This window comes from Canis lupus, chromosome 28, assembly GCF_048164855.1.
Source record: "Canis lupus baileyi chromosome 28, mCanLup2.hap1, whole genome shotgun sequence".
NCBI lineage: Eukaryota > Metazoa > Chordata > Mammalia > Carnivora > Canidae > Canis > Canis lupus.
The window spans coordinates 20391684-20414203 of NC_132865.1; the positions used below are offsets into that span (position 1 = coordinate 20391684).

A 22520-nucleotide genomic window follows, 5' to 3' on the forward strand; every position below is an offset into this window, starting at 1 on the left:
AGGAGCAAAGTGGGGGGGAGGGGGTCAAGGCTAGGAGGGGGCAGGGGAGTATGGGAGGGAGGTGTAGCTTCCCTTTCTTCACTCTGAGGATATGCCTTTTCTTCTTGCCCGGGACAATAATCTGTCATGTGAGCCTTGTTGGGGAAAACCTTGTTGGGTGACACAGCACAGGCCCAGGGGGACCCGTGTGTTCCTTCTGTGGAGGATGATGCTGCCACCAGTAGTCATTCGTTGTTCTCAGCTCTGGAGGAGGTGAGCTGAAGATCTGAGGGTGACCACAGAAAGCAGCCACTTGGACTCATGAAAGCAGCAAATGACCAGTTGTGTGTTGGCTTCGTGGCTGTGGCAGGCTAGGTAAGTGAGAGGAGGAGGGAAATGCTGTCAGCCTGTTCCAAGATTTTCCTTGTTGCAGACTGGAGAGAGTGAAATGAAGCCCTCGAGCGCCAGGCCTTTTGGCCCAAGTCCCTGGCACACAGATGGTGTCACAGTCGGACCCCCCTCCCCTTCTCTCTCTGACATGGAGGTGATGAGGGCCTCTGGGCCCCACAGGACCGTGACAGATGTTGTTTGGTTCCGACAGCCGCGTGAGAGCCCCATCCACAACGTAAACATCCCATGTACTCAGCTGGTCCTGTCGCTGCTCTGAATAATTGTCTTCCCAGGTCTTTGCATTCACCTTTCCATATGAAAGATGCCAAGCTACTGAAGGGCAGAGGTTATGGTGTTCCCCTCAAGCTGCCCTTGTGCGGTTGGAGAAGCCCTAGAAACTGAATTGGCTAGAAACCCAACCCACCCCCAGTGTCTCAGGGCACTCCAGGGGGTAAATTTGCCTTAGTACCACCTCAGACACACTGTGAAAGCCTCTGACATGTCCATATCCATCTGTGCCTGGAATAAAATGGAGCCTTCAGGCCTCACTTTAACACACCTTTAATAATCATGGAACGTCTCCAACTAATTCCAATCACTTCCTAGGGCAAAGCCACATTACCTAAGATTCTTCCTAAATAATTTGGGCAGTGGTAAAGATTTTTTTAAACGTATGTAAGAAATTTCTATGCCCAACATGGGGCTCAAACTCATGACCCTGAGAGCAAGAGTCATGTGTTCTACTGACTGAGCTGGCCAGGCACCTCTAAAGGAAAATTTTTTTAAAAATGAGAATTATGTCCTACACAAACTAAAGGAAAAAAAGTTAAAGGAAAAGATGGTCTCCAACTGACAAAGGAGCAAATAACCTAATTCAATTTAAATTGAAGATATGAACGAGCGTGAGTAGGCGAGTCCACACTTGCCTATTGATGCTTCTTCTGGAAATAAGGAGAATGCTACATATACTTCGTGTATTTCATATAATATCAAATTTGTCAAAACTGTAAGCAATGATTTACCTGCAATCAGAAAACAGTAGTTTCAGGAAAAGCTATGCTTGGAAAGAATCTGGGAGGAAAGGCTCTGATTCCTGTAAAGGTAGGTGGGCTCATAGGTATAACTTGGGTGGTACTGTGGATGCTGCAAGCCTCCCAATCCCTGGCTATAGCGGACGAAGACAGGAATGTCCCTTTGTTCTAAATGGGAAGACTCTTGTGTGGGGCATCCCCACTATACTGTGTAGGATCGAGCATCTGCATCACTGTCTCTGCCTCCCCACTGTCATCACACAAACACTGAACACCAGATAATGCCTATTCTCTTTTTTGCCATGCACTCATCACCTACAGCCATAGTTTCTTGTTCCCTTGTTGGCCAGTTTGGTCCTGCCAGAGGCTCTTTGGAAGAACAACCAGCATTTGTTGAGCAACTGTTTTGTAACAGGTGCTTTCAAGTATCTCACTTAATCCCACTCCAATGAGTTGGGGGTGGGGGCGGGGACTAGTTTTATTATTCCAACTACGATAAAACAAAACTTAGGTTTTTTTTTGTTTTTTGTTTTTTGTTATATTTAAAATCAAAGGCTGCATGGCATATGTCAGAGCCAGGTTTCAAAGTCATATTGACTCTTAGTGTCCTTTCTATTGGCTCTGCAAAACAATGAAGGGGCGGTGGTTCCTTGCATTTGTGAGGTGCCTTGCAGTTTACAAACAAGTGAAGCAGCCTTAACCTGCATGATACGTGGTACCCTCCACGGAGTAAGAGAAAAATGACTACCCTGAAGTACTGGCCATGCTGGTTTCCTTTCAAATTTGGATTTTAATAATGGGGTTTTGAAGATGAAAGTCATCACTGAGTCCCCCTATTGTGGCATGGTGGAATGCAGAAGTGGCCAAGGGATCTAGGAAGAGAGCAGAACTTGACTTTGTGCTAGGCCAGATATGAGTGGTGCCGATTCATGGCACAAGGATGAGTCTCCTTGTGATTCCGTCAAGTTGACGAACTCTGTTGAGCTCCTACTGTGTGCATGGCTTCGAAAGGAATATGCAGACACAGCTTTAATTTGGAGGAGATAGCTCCTTCAAATAGATTCAGGACAGAGCTGGCCCACCCAGAGAAGTGTAAAAGTCGTGGTAGGCAGATTAGGTAACCCCCCAGAATATTTTAGGAGATTATGTGCCAGGACTTTCTTTTCTTCTTGATAGTTGAATTGCTTGTTGATAATGAGAGATGGTTAGGCACAGGTTAAAGACCACATTTCTACCTTTATGCTCTTCTTTCACAGAACGGTAAAGTTTCTGTTTCAAAAGCTGTTCTCTGTTCCATGTAGAACATCGCGCTATCGTTAATGTGCTGCTCTTCACAATTTACTAGTGACAGTTATTTTCAGTACAGAGAGAAGTCACAGAAACCTCCACAAATTGTAAATGAAATCTTAAGTCTTCCTTCCATTATTTTTCCCCAGAACTAAAGATAATTAACATCCAGCAACCATGCAGGGACTTTCCCACTGCACACACAACACCAGTGCCTTAGAACTAATGGAGAAAGGATAAAACCCCGTAGAAAATGCACATCAAAGAAGGCCAGCCAAAGAGAGAATTTTTTTTAAAAAGGCTGATTGGGAGATGTTTGAAATGGGGCTTTTCTGACAGAGTTCTATGCCTGAGAAAGATGGTCAGTGTCCTTTATGCTAAGAACTTCAGCAAGTTATAATCACAGCTACACCACTGAGATGACAATTTATATGCAGATGCTACCAAAAGGAGCAATTTTCATAAAGTGCACCACGCTAATTCTCCAAAGACACTGTGTTGCAACAGGCAAGTGGTCACAGCTTCAGAGACTCAGCAAGCCGTGTGATGCTGGCAAGCCAGCAGGAGAATTCTTTACCCTTGAGCACATTATTGTTGTTTTCAGAGAGAGAGAGAGAGAGAGAGAGAGAGAGAGAGAGAGACCTCATGTGGGAGTGGGTAGGGAGTGGGGGGGGGTAGGGGAGGGGAGGAAGGACAGAGGGAGAGGGAGAGAGACAATCTGAAGCAGGTTCCAAATCCAGTGGAGAGCCCAATGCGGGGCTCTATCTCATGACCCTGAGATCATGACCGGAGTCAAAATCAAGAGTTAGATGCTTAACTGAGCCACTCAGGCGCCCCATTGAGCACATTGCTTTTGAACAATGAGGGGCCACCCTCCAAAGCTGAGAAAAGAGTATGCAGGACTGGTCCTACCAATGAGAAACTCCTAGATCTGCTCATGATTCTCTTCCAAGGTATAATGGACTTGTATGATGATTTATACTAGCAAGAATCATGAATGGAATTTTGAAGTATGATTTGATGAAAGTAGTGTATGAATTTAAACTATTCTATTGTATCTCCTACAGTACAAAGTGTATTTTCTCAAGCATCTGCTAGCTATGTGGTTAGCAACACAAATTTAAAATAAATGTACAATGGGAAACTTATGAATTTATTCATTCAAATAATATTTATCAAAAGCCATTTTTTTTTTTTTTGAGTCTCACTGATACAAACAGCCAAGGAAGAGCCTGGGGGAAAGAATGGAATTAAGAATGTTTCAATATGAAGAGAGATTAAGAATGGCTACTAGAGCAAGTCTTGTTGGATAAATTCAATTCAATTCAATTTCTAAGCATTTGCTGAGTGCCTGTTGTGTATCAACACTGGGATGGGAAACGCTGGAGATACAAAAAATGCAAGACGTGTACCTTCTTGAAGCTGACAATCTAAGACACTTACATGTTGGTGAAAGTTATAGTTATGGGTTATTAGTTACAATCTCCTTCTCAAATGAAATACTTGTCATTTTTGTCTTCAGCGGCCTTTGCAATGCTTTTCACCATTAAGTATACCAGTGGAGACTTCAGTATTCTTTTTTTTTTTTTAAATAGATTTTATTTATTTATTCATGAGAAACAAAGAGACAGAGAGGTAGAGACACAGGCAGAGGGAGAAGCAGGCTCCATGCAGGGAGCCCAACCTGGGACTCGATCCTGGGTCTCCAGGATCATGCCCTGGGTCAAAGGCGGCGCTAAACCCCTGAGCCACCCAGGCTGCCCAGACTTTAGTATTCTAAGTGTTGAAAGCTTTGTGAGGCATTCATTCATTCAGTAAACATCTACCAAATAGCTTTTGTGTGCCAGGCATTGTACACTTCCCTCTATAGAATTTTCAACTTCTTTGGTAATAATAATTCCTATATATAATTCTTTTAGCTGGTAATACACATGCTTCTATATCCGTGATCTCATTGCTCTTTTAGCAATCTTGTAAGGTTGGCAGATATTGTTATAGATGATGAAACCAATACTCAGAGAGGTTAGGTGCCTGGCTCAAGGTCACACAGCAAAAACAACAACAACAGAACTAGAAGCTACCTTTTTTGACTCCACTTTAAGTGTTTTTCCATACCATTAAATTAGTGCTTTGAAACAGTAGGTAGGGAAATTATTTTGTATATATCTCATTCAAATACAATTAAAATTTATGAGGAAGTCAAGATTCAGATAAATTAATTTGTTCGAGGTCATACAGCTCATAGGTAGAAGTGACTTGTGAGCCATTACCCTATATTATTTTCTATTCTGGAACACCCTGTTTCCTTTTGATAAGAATGTAGTATGAGGAACGTTCAGATCTTTCCATGATGTGGCCTCCTTGTCCACTGGGCACAGTTTGCACTGTGCCCAGGACACTTACTTTTAGGGGCCCACTAGATGTTTTCATTTTAAGTTCATTTAAAATCAGAAGAAAAAAATGGATGTGACAACTTACCCATAACAATGAACCCAGCCTGGATTATATTTATCTTTATTCCAATGTAGACGTAAGATATAACTTAAAAAAATGCTTTTAATGAAGGGAGTGTCTAAAAAACAAAGTGCCTTGGGTGCATGAAAGTTAAAATGCAGCCCTGCTATGTTGCTCTCTCCCTAATGTATCCAAATCCTGGAAGAGAGTCTGTGATTTTTCCCTTGTGTTTGTTTCTTCTCCAAACCCCCTGGCTGGCTTGGAGGCACACACCCACTTCTCCCTGCTTGCTGAGGGTCACCTAAATCTGTTGCTGTCATCACCTGCAGGGCAGACAACTGAAACATACCCCAGTTCTTACCTATGGGCTGCTTCCTGAGTGAATAGCTTTTCCTCCTCTTTATAGTGAGAGACCTGGTGCTAGCTTGGGCTGGAGGCTCACCTTCCTGGATGATCAGTTTTTTCTACCCTCTATTACAACCACCCCCCACCCCTGCCCTCAGTTCTGGCCACCTACCTGGGTCTGATTTTCATGAATGAGGACTTTGGAGGAAGAAAAAAACACAATCCTACTGAGGAGTGGTTTGGAGTGATGGATGGTGGCAATACCTCATGAGACACAGGGAGGAGCCATGTTTCGATCTTCAAGGGCCTGGATGGAGTCTTTCATGGATGCAGATGTGCACCTTTGGCCCAAACACACTCTTCCTCTGATACTCCACCAGGTTTCTCCATTTCAAGTGCTTTTACTTTTCTTACCAAGTCAATTCAGAATTATGCATTTTTACATCTTCCTGTCTGGGCTGTAACTCTGGCAACTAAGGTAGTACTTTTTAAATGCTCACTTTATAACATAGACAGTAAGCTTCAGAGTTCTGTTCATAACAAGGTCCTTGTTAGAATTGGAAAACGTGAATGTGCATAATTAAATTTCAAAAAAGCTAGAATAAGACAGAAACCAATCTGCACTGGCTTGTAGACTATTATTTCATTGACCAACAACACGGATATCTGCTATACTTAATGTTATTCATTTCAAAGAACTAGACAGACAGAATTTTTCCTGTAAATCCTTATGCCACCCTTGTTGGGTAAAAGGGCGGGGGGAAGAAGATAACAGTCAAGTAATGTTGGAATATACCTAGAGCAAGTGCTATTGCTTCTCTGCTCTGCTCTGTTAAACAGTAGTGATGTCATCTTCATTTGACAAAAAAGAAAAAGAGACTTTGCAATGGGAACAATGTCACTGGATGGATGTTTCAGGGCATACCAGGACTCTTGTGGGCTAATAGCTCCCTTTAAGTGTGAGTGGACTTATTGGGCTTGCCGTATTGAAGCCTTGACAAGCAGGGGCAAAAAATGTGTCCGAACTCACTAGTTAGGTTCATGAAATATGTAGCTTGTACTATTGCGGACTATTTTTTTTTCCTTAGGATTTTGCTTATTTATTTGACAGAGAGAGAGAGAGAGAGAGAGAGAGAGAGAGAGAGAGATATTACAGGTAGGGGGAGCAGCAGGCAGAGAGGGAGAGGGAGAAGCAGACTCCCTGCTGAGCAAGGAGCCCAATCCAGGGCTCAATCCCAGGACCCCGGGATCATGACCGAGCCAAAGGCAGACACTTAACCAACTGAGTCATGCAGGTATCCCTATTGTGGACTACTTTCTATAAAGGTCTCTTTTTAGATTACAGACTCATTTGACTAATTTAAGTTTAAATAAGAGCCATTATTCATTATCAAGAAGAAAATCTGTGGCCTGCAGTTTTAAGACTTTATCACAAAGTACTTACTGCCCAGAACACAGGTAAGAACAGTTTCCTAGAAATTGAGTAAAAATTCACATCTGGAGCGACATGGCTTCTCAGATGAAGCCATATACTTCACAATACAGTATTCAGTGATACATTAATGAGGTGTTACTTGTATAGATAATGTCTAAAGTAGGGAAAAAGAAAGAGGCTTATGATTGGATGAGCAATTGACTAACATCTCTCCAAGCCACTGACTAACTCATTCATTCATTCATGCATGCACGCATTCATTCATTCATTATTATTTATTAAGCTCTTACTCTATGCCAGGCAGAATGATGGACATAGTTCGGGAGATAAAATTCCTCAGAATTCAGAGCTGAAAGACTCAAATATCTTTTGTAGGTATACGGAGGAGGCTGTGAGAGCACAGAACAAGACACCAAGCATACAGTGGGGGGTCTGACATAGTTTCCTGGTGAAGAAGACAGACAACCTGACTTAATTTCAAAGCCTGCATCTGATTTAATTAGGAGTCCTACTCTTTTAAAAAATAATACTTTCCGACCTGCCTCAAAGCATTAAAATAAATGAGATGAGAAGTTTGCTTTCTTTTAAAAAAATAATTCATGAAGTGAAAGTGTCAGTAGAGCAGTCATGGTTGCTTGTAGGAAGCACACCTACTTCTCTGAATATCCCTGCAAGTAAATTCTGACAGGTTCAAGAATGTTATCTTGACAAAAGTGTATTCCAAAAAAGGATTGTTCTGTGTGAAATGTGTTCAAACACAGTAACTGTAATGACAAGAATATTCTGAGTCTTCCCTTTTAAGCTTTTTAACTCACCAAGTCATGTACTTCTGGCACAGAAAACTTGATAATTTTGGGATCCTGTGTACGGCTGTATTGTACTTATTATGCAAAAGTGTTCAGTAGAAATTTAAATTAGGTAATTGAAACTGAGGAAAAAACAAATCTGTGCAAATATACTTAAATGTATACTTATACTTAAAGGACAGTTTCCCATCTTCCAGGCTTTGCTCCATCTACTTTTCATACAGGAGACTCTACAGCACGTGGAGCCCTTTAGTGTTGGGGTTAGATGATGTTTCTGTTTTTAGGTAGAATGCTCTCAGTATTAAGTGGAACTGGCTGGTCAAGCCATACATGCGAAGAGTGATGGGAACATGTTCCAGGGGTAACACAGTACAAGTTTCACAATGAGAATGTCTTTTCTTAAAGTCATGCTCGGCATACCCAGACTTATTTGTTGGCTTTTCTCTTTACTGATAGTTCTTTGCAGTCTTCATTTTCACAGTCTGAATGTGGAATGTACATTCTGCATATTTGGTCTGGGTTGAAATCGATCATTACTGAACAAATATTTATTGAATGACCACACTGGGACAGGTCTTGTGTCAGGAGCTGAAGACACACAATCTACTGCCAACGGACTATTACAAGTACTGTTGAGCACCATAAAGAAAAAAAAAAAACAGAGTGAAGTTAGGACAGGAGGGGAAGGGTGTTCCTTAGAGTGGTCAGGGATCACATTCCTGAGGAGGTGACATTTTGGAGAGGACCAAAAGGATAAATCAGAGGCAGCAAGCTGAGGAGTGAGGAAACAAGTGTTTCACACAAATGCATGAGTTTCGTGTGTAATCAACTCTGAAAGTCAGAGGCTTTATTAAAAAAAAAAAAAGATTTTATTTTTAAGTAACCTCTACAACCAACATGGGGCTCAGACTCACAACCCTGAGATCAGGAGTTGTATGCTCTATCACCTGAGCCAGCCAGGTGCCCTAGAAGTTTTTAAGAAGGAAAGTCCAAAATTTTTGGAGTCTGTGAATGCCTGTTACATGTAAGCAACTTGGAGATAGGGAAAGACTAACATTTATTAAGTAATTATTATGTGCCAAAGACTATTCTAAGTGATTTAATCATCATCATCATCATCATAATCATTCTTCTTTAATAATTATTTAATCAGCACTAAACACTATGCTAAAGGCACTCAACATGTATTTTCTCACAAAATCTATACAATAAGGTATGCCCTTGGAGATGGGGGGAGCACTCTAGTCTCTCTAAAAGAAACTTGAGAACAACAAGGCAGAGCAAAAAGGAAGGTGCCTGCCTGGGTATTGGATGTCTCGGAGCAGGGCATTCTTAAGAGTTAGTAGAGTAGTACCTGGTGCCTGGCTGAAGGAACAAAGTTCCAAGCCTTTAGGGTCCAAGCAATGGGTAACTGTTGGCTGCTGAGATGGGGGCTGAGGATGGGAGTAGTCAGGCATTTCTGAGTGGCGGCGAGACAAGTTTAGATAGTTTTACGGCTATAACTGCCAACAATGGGGTGAAGTGAGGGGAAAGAGGGTCAGAGTGGTTCTCAGAGGCCAGCCAGGGGCCAGCCAGCTGCAATAATTCTGGGAAAAGACTCAGAAGTCCCTTGCCAGGAGAATGGCCATGGGTAGAGGGGAGAAGGCAAGGGTGAGACTCGTGGGAGGTGAGCTTGGCCAGGCAGGGAGTGGGCAGAGAGGTGATGAGTTCGGTACTAGGGGTTTTGATTCAAGGCATCAGCAGGAGAAACACGTTTCATACAATGCTGGGTCTGATTCCTTCTCACAACCATTTCATTAAACCAAACAGAATCCCTTCTGAGAGACTTAATTAAGCAGGGCTCTAATAGAGGCTGGTCACCAGCAATTCCCATTCCTTTACAAAGGCTCCTAAAGAAACATCAGATGGTTAATCAAGCCAGGCAACGAAAGAAGAGTAAGTGCTCAGAGCAGCTCCACATAACATGCTATATATAGAGTCCTATCACATTTATCTTCTGTCTTCCTGTTGTTTTCCATATCTGTACTGGTAAATTATATGTCAGGACATATCTATACTCACTGGAAGCAACAGAAACCTTCCCTATCTTGCTCCTGGATCATTAGCTCAGAGCTCACACTCCTCTGACACATACACATTGGACATAATATACACTCTGGTTGACCTTAATGGAAACTCAATAAATTATTTATACCTCCTCTACAGCAGGCAGAGGTGTCTACTAAAGGAACTCACAGAGGGGTTTTTGCTTTGGTTTTTATTTCTGTTCTTATGACTCAGGAGAGAGAATGGAAGATACATCTTTAGAATAAATAACCTTACTTGAAGGATATAAAAGATGGACTTTACAACAAAATAGTTTTATATTTCCATAGACCCACTTAGTACATGTTTTTGTTTGTTTGTTTGTTTTGTTTTTTGATAAGGAGCATGAAAAGGCTGACATTGGTCCTTTGGGTGGCCTGTGGGTAGACCGCCAGACTTAGAGTGGTAATGGTGGGTTGTAACTCATTGGATGACTTCTGTATTATTTAAGCTCTGATTCCATAATCTTTTCCATCACCCAGCATTCTGCACAGGAGCTACAATTGATTTGAACCAGGATCAGGGATCAACTTAGGTAATGGGGAGATAGGTTCAAACTGGGTTTTAGAAGACAGTGATTTTCCCTCATGCTGCCACCTGGACTGAGTGTGCAGAAAATTATTAAATGTATTGTCACACGTTCACAAATTGGCAGGCTGCCACATGGGCTCCACACTTGTCTCAGAGGCAGGAGGCCCATGTAGGGGACCATTATCCTTCCAGTGAAAGGAATATTCTCTGTGTACAGACTCCAATTCTTACAATGGTGACCACTGAGGACAACATGATGGTGAGCGATCCAGGTTGCGTGACCCCTAAAAGGAGGCCATACTGGTAGGGAAGCCGATAGAAAACACTAGCTTTTTCTTTTTATTTCACTTTCTTTCTTTCTTCTTTTGGGAATGCATTAACTAACATGGGTTTTTGGATAATAATCTGGTATGAGTTCTGAAATCCATTAAAATCTACAAACACCTAATAAAAATTCCACTAATTCAGCATTTATTATCATTTTGACAGGACCAAGCTGAGTTGGCTTATTTTTGCTTAGTAAAACACATTCTTAATAGTGTAAAATTAATAGTGCAAACCAGATTGTAGAGGGAATGTTTAAAATACTTAAAGGACAAATTGTTTTCAGCACTGACAAGCCCTGTAGGAGTGCTGTTTACATAGAAACAAATGACATGCTGCTTACAAACCATTAGAATTTGTTAATTAAATCAGATCTTCCCTACTAGGCAGCACTGAATTGGCTTAATTTGAGTTATTGTATGGTTTTTTTGAAAGACTCAAACTGCACTTCTTAACATTCTATTGTAATTAGAAAGAAAACTACTTGGAATGGTGCAAAAAAACATGGGATTTAGAATCAAACAAATCTGGATTTGCATCACAGCCTTCTTCATTCAACTATCTTCGTGATTCTGGGTGGAAGGCTTACTCTCTCTGACACTCCGTTTTCTCTAAGGTAAAGCAAGGCTTCTATACTTCCTTAGGTTATTGTGAAGATACCACAGTTACATATAAAGCTATTTGAACCCTGAGAGCACATAATAAGGGCTCATTTGTATTTTTCTCTGGATAGCCTTTGGGCTTGAGAGGTAAAAATGTGACTCTAAAGAAATACTACAATCTCACCAACTGCAGAGAAAAGTAAGGGAGAATGGTGATTCGATTAATTACAGGAATAGTAAAAATAACAGCTCTCATTTACTAACAGCTATTATAGAATCCTCTTTTTATAGATGAAAGAACTGTGGAAACTTTTGTTCTTTATAACTTTAGTGTTAAATCCAGTGGCTGAGAATTAGAAAAGAAAGGATTTTCAATAAATACACTATCTTAAAAATCATAAAAGTCTCTTTAATGTAAATATTTTAGAAATTTTCATACTTTTTAAATATTTAACAGCAATTACAATTTTTTTATTGGTCTTAGGCTCATGTAAAAATATTAAGAAAGCAAAAAAAATATTAAGAAAGGAATTGACTGTATAGTTAAAGGCTACTTTTAACTAATGTCCACAGCTGGCAAAAACATTGGCAAGCTCATGATTTTTATTCCTCTTTACATCTCTATTTATACCTGAAAACTAATGATTTGTTTAACTTACTAACTAACTAAATTACATTTGACTTGTCTCTAAACTTGAAGAAATTAAAAATGGTCATTTCACAAATCTGAGTTTCAAATTTCTAGCGTTTCTCAATGAAATAAAAATCCAATCAAACATTTTAACTTGGTAACAATTCTAATTACTAAAGACGGTCTTGAACACAATGACATAAATTATCCCTATTTTACAGAGCATTCATGGGACATTAGGAAATCACCTTAATTAACAGTAGGATTTAAGCACAGCATTTATTTTAAAAAGATTAATGAATTTTGCGAAATAGTCTTTGATTTGCTTTGATTTCCAGGTCAGGCAAATTGAGATTTTCCTTTTGGCAGGGAGCATCCGGTCCAGTCCTGATGCAGGAAGGGTCAATGCCAAACCCAGACTGGTCCCCTCCCACATTCTGCTACACAAGAACACCCTTGGCCCATGCATTGGATTTTGAGCTCTCAGGATCCTCTCATGAGCTTTTTTTTCTTTTTTTTTTTTTTAATCTCTCAGGACCCACCTCTAGGGAGATGTGGTGTAAACTACCTCTGAAAAGGTTACAAGTAAGAGGAGTTAGTAAGCATTTCTTGGCTTCAAATCGCATGGCTATGATCAAATGCTTTATTTTTACTCAAATTACATTATGACAAGTGACATAATGGGTTTGAGGTTAGAAGTATACAGAAAAATCACAATTTGTGAATTTGATCATTTTGATTTGCTTCCACTGGGGACATTAGCAAATGTGTAGGAGCTCAAAAGTTATAAATAGCCTTGTTCAGAGAAGACAAGCACTTAAGCTGAAAAAGAAAAGTCACTCTCCTCATTATGAACTGTACTATTTTGAGAACAAATAAATAAATGCACATAGAAAAGGAACCTCTTGTGTCCTTCTACCTTTTTTAGGTGGGTTTAATGTGTAGATTCTTCTAAACTAGACAATTCCCTTACTAACACACTTATTCATGAGCCGCTATTGTATGCTCAGCAATTTGTAAGGTACTTTGGTGTCATTTAAACAATAAGATACATATAAAAATAAATAAATAAATAAATAAATAAATAAATAAATAAATAAATAAATAAAATATTTAAAAAATAAATAAAAAATAAAAAATAAAAAATAAAAAATTATCTGCCTTTTGAAAAAAAATAAAATAAAAAATAAAAAATAAGACACAGTCCTTAATTTGGGGTGGTTTAAAATATAGTATATACATGCATGCACATAACAAAACAACTTAAGTATAATTATGGACAATATGAGTGATCTTAGGATACATAAAAAATTTTATATTGGCCCACTGGTCACTGTATCTGAGAATCACTAAAAAATAAGACAAAACAAACCAAAAAACCCAAACTTAATACTATCAGCAAAAAAACCAAACAGCAATTACATACTTTGAAAGATGATCAAGTAATTAATACATGTAACAATATGTATCAGGAACCTACAATATGCTATATAATGATATCAGCAAAAAATTCTCCCAAACTTTTACTAAAGATAAATGTATAACTGATGTAGGAAAGATGTTGGGGTTCAAAGCAGATGGCCAAGAATGAATTCTTGAGACCGTCTTTGGTGCAAAAAGTTAGCTTTATTAAAGCCTGGGGACAGGACCTGTGGACAGAAAGAGCTGCACCGGAGTCATGAGGAATGGCCCATTATATACCTTCAAGTTGGGAGGGGGTTAGGGATAGTGTAAGTCTCTAAGGAATTTTGGAAGCAAGGTTTCCAGGACTTTGAGGGGGCTAGCTATTGCTAGGGAAAGGTCATTTATTACCTTCTAATAAAACCTTAGTCATGAGATCCTTCAGATGTACATTGGTGGGTCATATGCTTGGAAGATGATTGCCAAAATGTATCTTGGGGAGGTGGGGGTAGGGATAAAGGAAGTTTCCAAAGGAATTTTTATTTATTTTTAAACATTTTATTTATTTATTCATGAGACACACACACAGAGAGGCAGAGACACAGGCAGAGGGAGAAGCAGGCTCTATACAGGGAGCCCGACGTGGGACTCGTTCCTGGTCTCCAGGATCAGGCCCTGGGCTGAAGGTGGCGTTAAACCTCTGAGCCACCCGGGCTGCCCCAAAGGATTTTTTATATGTTAAAGTATATTTACAGGATTCTGGGGGGTCGGGCTAAGATTGCCTTTTGCCCTTAGCAAAGAATCAACATGGAGACAGTGGAGTCTTTAGAGGAATGTCACTCTGCCTGTTTCAAAAACTTGTCAGTGGCTATAGGTAGTAAAGAAATTGAACTTTTCTTTGCCTTTGTTTCCCCACATCATAATCTTTTGGTTAGGGAGGAGCTAGTTTCAAAAAAAATTATCTATAACGTTCTTAAAGACTGCAAATTTTCAAGTATCTTCCGATGCATTCAGTACTGTTTGTTTTCTGTCGTGTAAATGTATCTTTAAATAGTGATAAAAATTTCACAGAAGTGCTGAACAGACTCAGAACACAATGATATGGGAAGGACTTTAAATCACAGAAGACTTCTTAGAGGAGGAAGAAATTTTAAAACCAGTTTTAAAGGCAATAATAGACACTGCTGGATTGAAGCAGTGAAGCCATTTCTGGAAAAAATAATGACATGAGCAATGGCTTAGAGATAGCCAGAACTAAGTCAAGAAAACAAAACTTGTCTGGAGCCCTTCTACACTTTTTGGCACACTCCTTTCATGAGGTGGTAGCAGGGAAGCGATATCCTGAGCAACCTTGCCCTTCCAGTAAGGAATGACTGGCATGGATGCCAGAAGGACATCAGAACCTACAAGGAATTTGATTTGCAGATTTTACCTGAGTTCAACTCTGTACAATTCAAGCCTGTGTGTCATTGGCCCTGTGGCTCCAGGGACAACTCTCTCTGGTCCAGCAGAATTAACACTTGTGCAAGAAAGCAGAACTTCCATTTGCTTGGTGGGCAAGTATCTCTCTCAGATACTTTGTACAAGCAGATTTTCATTTTTGTCTCTAAATTTTAGCATTGTAGTGTTTTTTTTTTTTTCTTCTTAAAAGTCAAACACAGATTCTAGGCTGGCTCAGTTGGCAGAGCATGCAACTCGATCTTGGGGTTGGGAGTTCAAGCCTCACGTTGGGTAAAGATTACTTAAAAATAAAATCTTTTTTAAAAAAGTATTTCATTAATTTATTTGAGAGAGAGAGAGAGAGAAAGAGAGAATGAGCAAGGTGGAGGGGCAGAGGGAGAAGGAGAAGCAGATGCCCCACAGAGCAGGGAGCAGGATTTATAGTTTGATCCCAGGACCCCAGGATCATGAACTGAGCCAAAGGTAGATGCTTAACAAACCAAGTCACCCAGGAGCCCCACAAATAAAATCTTTATAAAGGTCAAACATGGATTCTAGCCTCTGTTACCCTCTTTCCATGTAATGAATTATTTCCCCACTCATCAGACTAATCTATAGCAGGTTATAACTGTCTGGCTGTACATGCCCTGTGGGATTTGCCTCTAGGTGTGGCTTTGAAGAGGGCAACACTTGCTTCTGGCCCTCATTCTTGCTCTTGAGTTTTCTTCATACCTACAGGTTGTCCTAGGCTACCAGGGACTCTTCACTGCTGTGCCCTCCTTTTTTTGCCCCTTACTTCCCAAACCATTTGGCAGGGTCACCCCATATCCTAGGCCCTGGACCCCAATAGTGGAGTAACCCTCACCTCCATTAGCCTACCCACAAAGCCACCCAAATAAACATAAAACTAGGTTTAAAGCAGTATTCTTTTGGTACACATGTAGCTTCAAGAATTCTCAGGGGTCCCGGGGGGGATCCCTGGGTAGCTCAGCGGTTTAGTGCCTGCCTTTGGCTCAGGGCGTGATCCTAGAGACCCAGGATTGAGTCCCACATCAGGGTCCCTGCATGGAGCCTGCTTCTCCCTCTGCCTGTGTCTCTGCCTCTCTCTTTCTCTCTCTCTCTGTATCTCATGAATAAATAAATAAAATCTTAAAAAAAAAAAAGAATTCTCAGGGGTCCCATACCTCAACCAAATTTCCACTCTAAAATCCATCACTGCCAGTGCCCAATAAACTACCATCAGAAAGGAGATGCAACATTAGAATCCTGGAATAAGGAACTGAATCAGTTAATTCATATCCGCAGTCACATAGTAAATGCTCTAGAAGTAGCATTTTGGGACAGTATGTCCAGTAGTCAAGAAGGCCGACTTTGGAACTAGTCTGCCTGGGGTCAAACCTTACCTCTGCCACTAAAATAGTGGTGGGATTTTGAGCAACTCTGTAGATAACGTTTGTATCTGAATATAAGATTAAGGAGTTAATACCTATAAAGCACTCACACATACCAAATGCTTAATAAGTGTTTGTAGTTATTTCAATAATAGCTTATCTAAATTGCAGAGAAGAAAGGAGATCAATTTCCCATACTTTGGCAGAGAGATCTTTGTGGTACATGGGCCTTTTGGTACCCTGAAAACAACCTCATTTGTGTGACTACATCCTTACCTGCCTCTGCTTAAGGAAACTTTGATGCTATATAACCCAGTCCACACACACACACACACACACACACACACATACTCTCCCCTCACTTTCCTGTCTCTGATTTTATGACCCCCATTTGCGTTGAGACCTGAGGTCTGAAAACCACTGGCTTAGGTGCAGCTCTGTATAAATGAATATATCCAGTCCAGTCAATTTCCTCAGTCTGAGTTACATAGGAAATAGTTTTTCTCTTCTAGGACATTTGATTTATAGTTCATCTCCATGAAGCCAAAACCTTAAAGTTTTTTTGCCTAATATAAATTTAAAGTCACTCACAGGCAGTGATAGAACTTAGAACCAGCAGGGACCTTAGAGAGGGTCTGGTGTTATGAAAACTATATTGAACCAGGGAGCTTGACAAGTAGGTCCTGCTTCCACTCTCTTCACCAGTATGTATGGATCTGAGATGAGTCCTTCAGTGTCTGCGTTTCTCTGTTTGGGAAATGAGGAGCTTAGGTCTTTTCCAGCTTTCTGACAGTTAAAAATTATGTAGCCTTGTAATTTCACAGATTACAGACATCAACATTTAAATTTAATAAGCCATGTAAGAAAAGTGTTTTGTTTTGTTTTTAATAACCAAGCCCTAATTTAAAAAAACTTTCCTATCAATTATTTAAGCTATTTGGATTTGGATTTAAGCAATTAATTGTCTTGTTGGTGTGAACTTGACTGTTTTCCAGGTAAATGGGAAACCTTTCCTTGAAGAGTAATATTGGTTCATCCTTCAAGAGGATGCATCATGCATTTGAGAAATATCTGGGGAGATGTTCATCTGCTCTCGAGACTGTTTACTGATGGATTAAGAAACGGTTAAGGAAATGGATTTTGCCTTTTAATTTCCTTACTACCTTAGGGGTAGGAATGATGCCTTCTTTTTAAATATAAGTCCTGATGGGCACCTGGGTGGCTCAGTCAGTTAGGTGTCCAACTCTTGATTTCAGCTCAGGTTATGATCAGGGTCCTGAGCATGGAGTCTGCTTGTCCCTCTCTCTCTGCTCCTCCCCCTGCTCTCACCCCTCTCTCTGTCTCACAAATAAATAAAACAATAAAACAATAAAACAATAAATAAATAAATAAATAAATAAATAAAGTCCTCAGACACCAGCAAAGGGTCTTCTTGCTACAGGACATGCTTTTCCAGGTGGATGGAAGCATAGTTCTACAGACGCAAGTAGAAAAAGTACAGCCCAAAGAGCCAATCCTTTATTTGAAAGTCTCTGGCCATTACCTGGCATGTAGGTGGTGTTACTTTTAAAACACGACAGAGAAATAGGTTTAAAAAGAGGCACCAACACAGATGGCTAACAAGCACATGGAAAGCTGCTAAACATAACCAGCCATCAGGGAAATACAAATCAAAACCACAATGAGATACTGCTTCACATCCAATAGGATTACTAATTAAAAAGATAGATATAACAAGTATTGGTGGAGAGGAAGAGAAATTGGAGTCCTCACACACTGATGATGGAAATGTAAAATGGTCTAGTCTTATTGAAAAACAGTCTGACAGTTCCTCAAAAGGTTAAACAGAATTACTGCATGATCCAGTAATTCCACTTCTAGTATATACCTAAGAGAAATGAAAACATAGGTCCACACAAAAAGTTGTACACAAACCCTCATCACAGCATTAGTATTAACAGCCCAAAGATGGAAAAAACCCAAATATCCCTTAGCTGATGAATGCATAAATAAAACGTGGAATATCCATCCAATGGAATATTATTTGGCTATAAAAAGAATGCTACGACATTCCACATGCTACCACATGGATGAATCTTGAAGATATTATGCTATGTGAAAGAAGCCGATCACAAAAGTCTATATATATTGGATGATTCCATTTATATAAAATTCCCAGAGTAGGCAAATGGATAGAGATAGAAAGGAGACTACTGATTGCCTAGAGCTGGCAAGAAGAGATTGGGGATGATGGCTCAGGGATAGCTATAGTTTCTTTTGGGGCTAATGAAAATATTCTAGAATTGAATGTGGTAATGGATGCACAATTCTGTGAATATACTGAAAACCACTGAATTGTCTATTTTAAATGGATGAACTGAATGGAATGTGAATTACATTTCAATAAAGTTGTTATTTAAAAAGTAATCAAAGCATATTGAAAACTTCGAAGAAAACAGCAGTGCTTGATAATACTACACACTAAAATTCTCAATTTTGCTTTGTTATCTTCAAGGAATCTCCGGTGAGTGCCTTTTGATGCTTCCCCATCTATGAGATGGCAATAACCATGGCAAACCACTATACCCTTTCTTCCTCATAGGGACCTGGTGAGAATCAACACTTTTATGTCCTGGATTCAGGCTGAGATTTGTCTTTTCTTAAGGAGACTCATGCTTTAAAAATTAGAGGCATTATTGTGAAAAAGAAAGGTTTTAGGGCCCACCTATGAGGATAGTTTGCAGGAGCAATAATCTTAGCATTTGTGTAACCTTAGATCTGTAATGGAGGAAAACAAGATTAAAAGCTCCATTCCTGAAGCCAAGAGTAATTTACATGAGATAAAGGGTGCAGAAAATGGAGAACATTATTCCCCTCGGAGAGTTGCATTTAGTCAGGGAAAGTTACCAGGGAAAGGAGCAACTCATACCAGTGTAAGACAATATGCACTCAGGAGGAGAAGCAGCCACAATAAAAGCCAGATTCCCAGGTGGTCCCATTCTGCAGTCACTTGGCAAGGCCGCTGGTAATCATAGCAGGTTCCAGGGGGGGGAGCCTTATAGATTTATAGTGACAACTATCTTGAAACCTCATATATTGTCCACCTTGTTCCCAAAGTTTTTCTTGATAAAATTGATTTTGCTACAGGCTGTGACCTCAGTGTTAAGCTGTAGAAAGCAGTGAATTGTGCTACCACTTCAGCTCTGCAAAATGGGAAAATTCCTGCTCAGTTTCTGTGTCTTAACACCTCAAAAATGCAGTTATGAAAAATAATTTAACAAGTTTAGGAAAAAATGGCTACATTGCACATTACAGTAAAGAATTAAAGTAACTCCCTTATCTAAGCATATTTTTCTTTTTTTAAAAGCACACTTCTTTTTATAAAAATTAGTGTAGTGCTTTTTTTTTTTTTTAAGATTTTAAAAATTTATTTATGAGAGCTACAGAGAGTGAGAGGGAGGCAGAGACACAGGCAGAGGGAGAAGCAGGCTCCATGAAGGGAGCCCGATGTGGGACTCGATCCCAGGACTCCAGGATCATGCCCTGGGCCGAAGGCAGCGCTAAACCGCTCAGCCACCTGGGCTGCCCCTGTAGTGCTGTTTTTAATGGATGTGGTTATGGTTTCATTTTAAGATATATCTTAAAATTATAATATACATCCCACAAAATATCATTGGGCCAATGCAATTTAATTTGGTCAATCTTCCTTAACATATTTTAGGACACGTTAAAATTTAAAAAATGGAACCCTATGATTTAGAAACATAATAGTAGGGGCACCTGGGTGGCTTAGTCGTTGAGCATCTGCCTTTGCCTCAGGTCATAATCCTGGTGTCCTAGGATCGAGGCAGTTTGGCTCTGTGAAGGGTGACTTTCTTGGAACTTCTCCCTCTGCCTATGTCTCTGCCTCTCTCTCTGTATCTCTCATGAATAAATAAAATAAAATCTTAGAAACTTAACAGTACACATGTAGATTAATATGTGTCACCATTCTTTCTTTCTGGTTCATGTATTATCTTACGACTATGCATGTAGAAAGGCAATGAACTAGCAAAATTCTCAGTTTTAAAATTAAGGCCAAACAGATGAGGTTGAACTTTTAATGTCAGAGAATGAACATTAATTTAACTCTAAAAATTACTCTTTAAACATCAGCTAAGATTGCCTATTTGATGAGCCTCACAGAAAGAGGTGTTGTGGTTTGACAGATCTGAGTTCATATCCTTTATGCACCATTTACTAATATGCAATTTGACCAGGTTACAAAACCACTCTGGAGGCACCTGGGTGGGTTAGTTGGTTAAGTGTCCAACTCTTGATTTTGGTTCAGGTCATTATCTCAGAGTCCTGAGATTAAGCCTTGAGTTGTTCCACACTGAGTGTGAGGCTGCTTAAGATTCTCTCCCCCTACACCTGCCCCTCCCACCCCTATTTGGGCTTTTTCTCTAATAAGAAAAAAATTCTATTTCTACACACACACACACACACACACAAAACCCAAAGCAAACAAACAAAAAACAAAAAACAAAAAACCAAAAAAACCCAAAGCAAACAAACAAAAAACCCCACTCTGAAGTTCAGTTTTTTTCATTGCAAAATACACTATAGGAAGAACTAAATAAAATAATTAAATAAAATAAGAAGAACTAAATAAAATAAAATAATAAGGTTTTCAACGAATAAATCTCCCTTCCCAGGTTACTACATCCCAGTAATTGGTTCAAATCCAGTCTTGATTTTTCACTGTGATTAATGAGGCCTTCTAATTTTTTCCTGAATCTTCCATCTTCTTTATTTACCATTTGTCTATTTACTTCCTGCCATCTTGCCTTGTTGTTTCCATTTCCTCTACCCACATCCATCTCTAGGTAGACGCTCTGCCTCTCCTCCCCTTGTTCTAGTCATTTTAACCAATTAAACCAACCATCCCACAGGCACCTGTAACTGTAACAATGTTAGCTCTTTGTGAGCTTATTCCTGGCCTACTTACCTTTAGCCTCATTAATGGCCATTCCAGCCTTTAAGTTCTACTCTTCATTCACAATGATTCTTCCAGTTCCAAGAAAGTCAATCTTCACAGAGCCAAACTGCCATATGCTCTCTTAAATTTGGATTTTCTATATGCTCTTTCCTTTACCTATCTGATCTGCTCCTTTCTATTCCACTGGCCAACTCCTACTCCCCCTTTGTTTCCCAGCTTAATGACCTTTTCTTGGAAAAGCCTTTCCTGAGCCTGTGGGCCAGATTCCATCCATTTTAAAAGCTCTCCATCCATCCATCCATCCATCCATCCATCCATCCATCCATCCATTCTCCATCTATATGCTCTTGCACCTTTCACCAATGCATATCACAGACTTGCTGATTTGACTCCTCCAAGGAGCTGTGTGCTCCTTGAAGGCAGTAATTGTATGGTCTCAGGGTCCAGCACAAGGTGTGCACATAATAAGTGTTCAGTAAGTATTTAGTGAACAAATGAATATAAGAATGAATGAAATAAGATTATATTTCTCAAGTATGTGTCAGTCCTTGAACTCAAGTATATGTCAGTCTTTGATAAATAGGCATAGTAAAGAAAATCAGTCTTTCTATCCATAGAGTCTACTTCTGTGTTTCCATATGTTTTTGTGGTGAAGGAGGGGAGGCAGGAAACTGTGGAATCTTACTCAGTGAGACTAATAAGTTGATCAAGTGAGAAAAGCTCTAATGCTGATTTTGGGGCAAAGAGAAAATGTTACTAGGCGAAATATTGTTACTAGGCAAAATATTGTACTTGTTGGCTTCCCCCCAAAATATGGATTTTTAAAACCACATTACAGTGCTCTTTGATTGCATCTAACTATCTCATAAGTTTGTAGTTTTAGAACCAGGAAGAGTGCTCAGTAGAGGAACTACTGGCTGTTTTTGCAAGTAATAATAACACTTAAGCTATCTTCAGATATGTAGAAACCGGTGAAAACATTTTATTCCAGAAGCACTGAAAGCCAAATCAGATAGTTCAAGCCTCTAAATTCTCAGACAACTGGTTCCTTCAAGGTCTTTTCAATGAGTCCCATATTAATTCTGTTCGACTTGTTCTCAGGTGCTTTTTTTTTTCTTTTGGTTATTGATGTTGCTAGCCTTACCCAGATACTAATGATCTAGATCTGCACTGTCCAGTGGGACAGCCAACAGCCACATGTGGCTATTGAGGACTTCAAGTGTGAGGAGTCCAAACTGGGACTTGCTGTAAGTGTAAAAGACACTAGATTTCTGGCACTAAGCATGAAAAAAGAGAATGTAAATGTTGATGATTTTTATGTTGATTACATGTTAAAATGATAGTATGTTCGATACATTAGGCTAAATGAAACATATTAGTAATGTTGACTTCACCTGTTTATTTTTA

At 39.7% G+C, this 22520-nt stretch overlaps 1 protein-coding gene across 2 annotated transcripts in view; it reads right to left on the reverse strand.

Moving 5' to 3' along the window:
* KCNB2 (potassium voltage-gated channel subfamily B member 2) overlaps positions 1-22520 on the reverse strand; it is a 384754-nt gene that overhangs the window by 54987 nt on the left and 307247 nt on the right. The gene's annotated exons all lie outside the window — the stretch shown is intronic.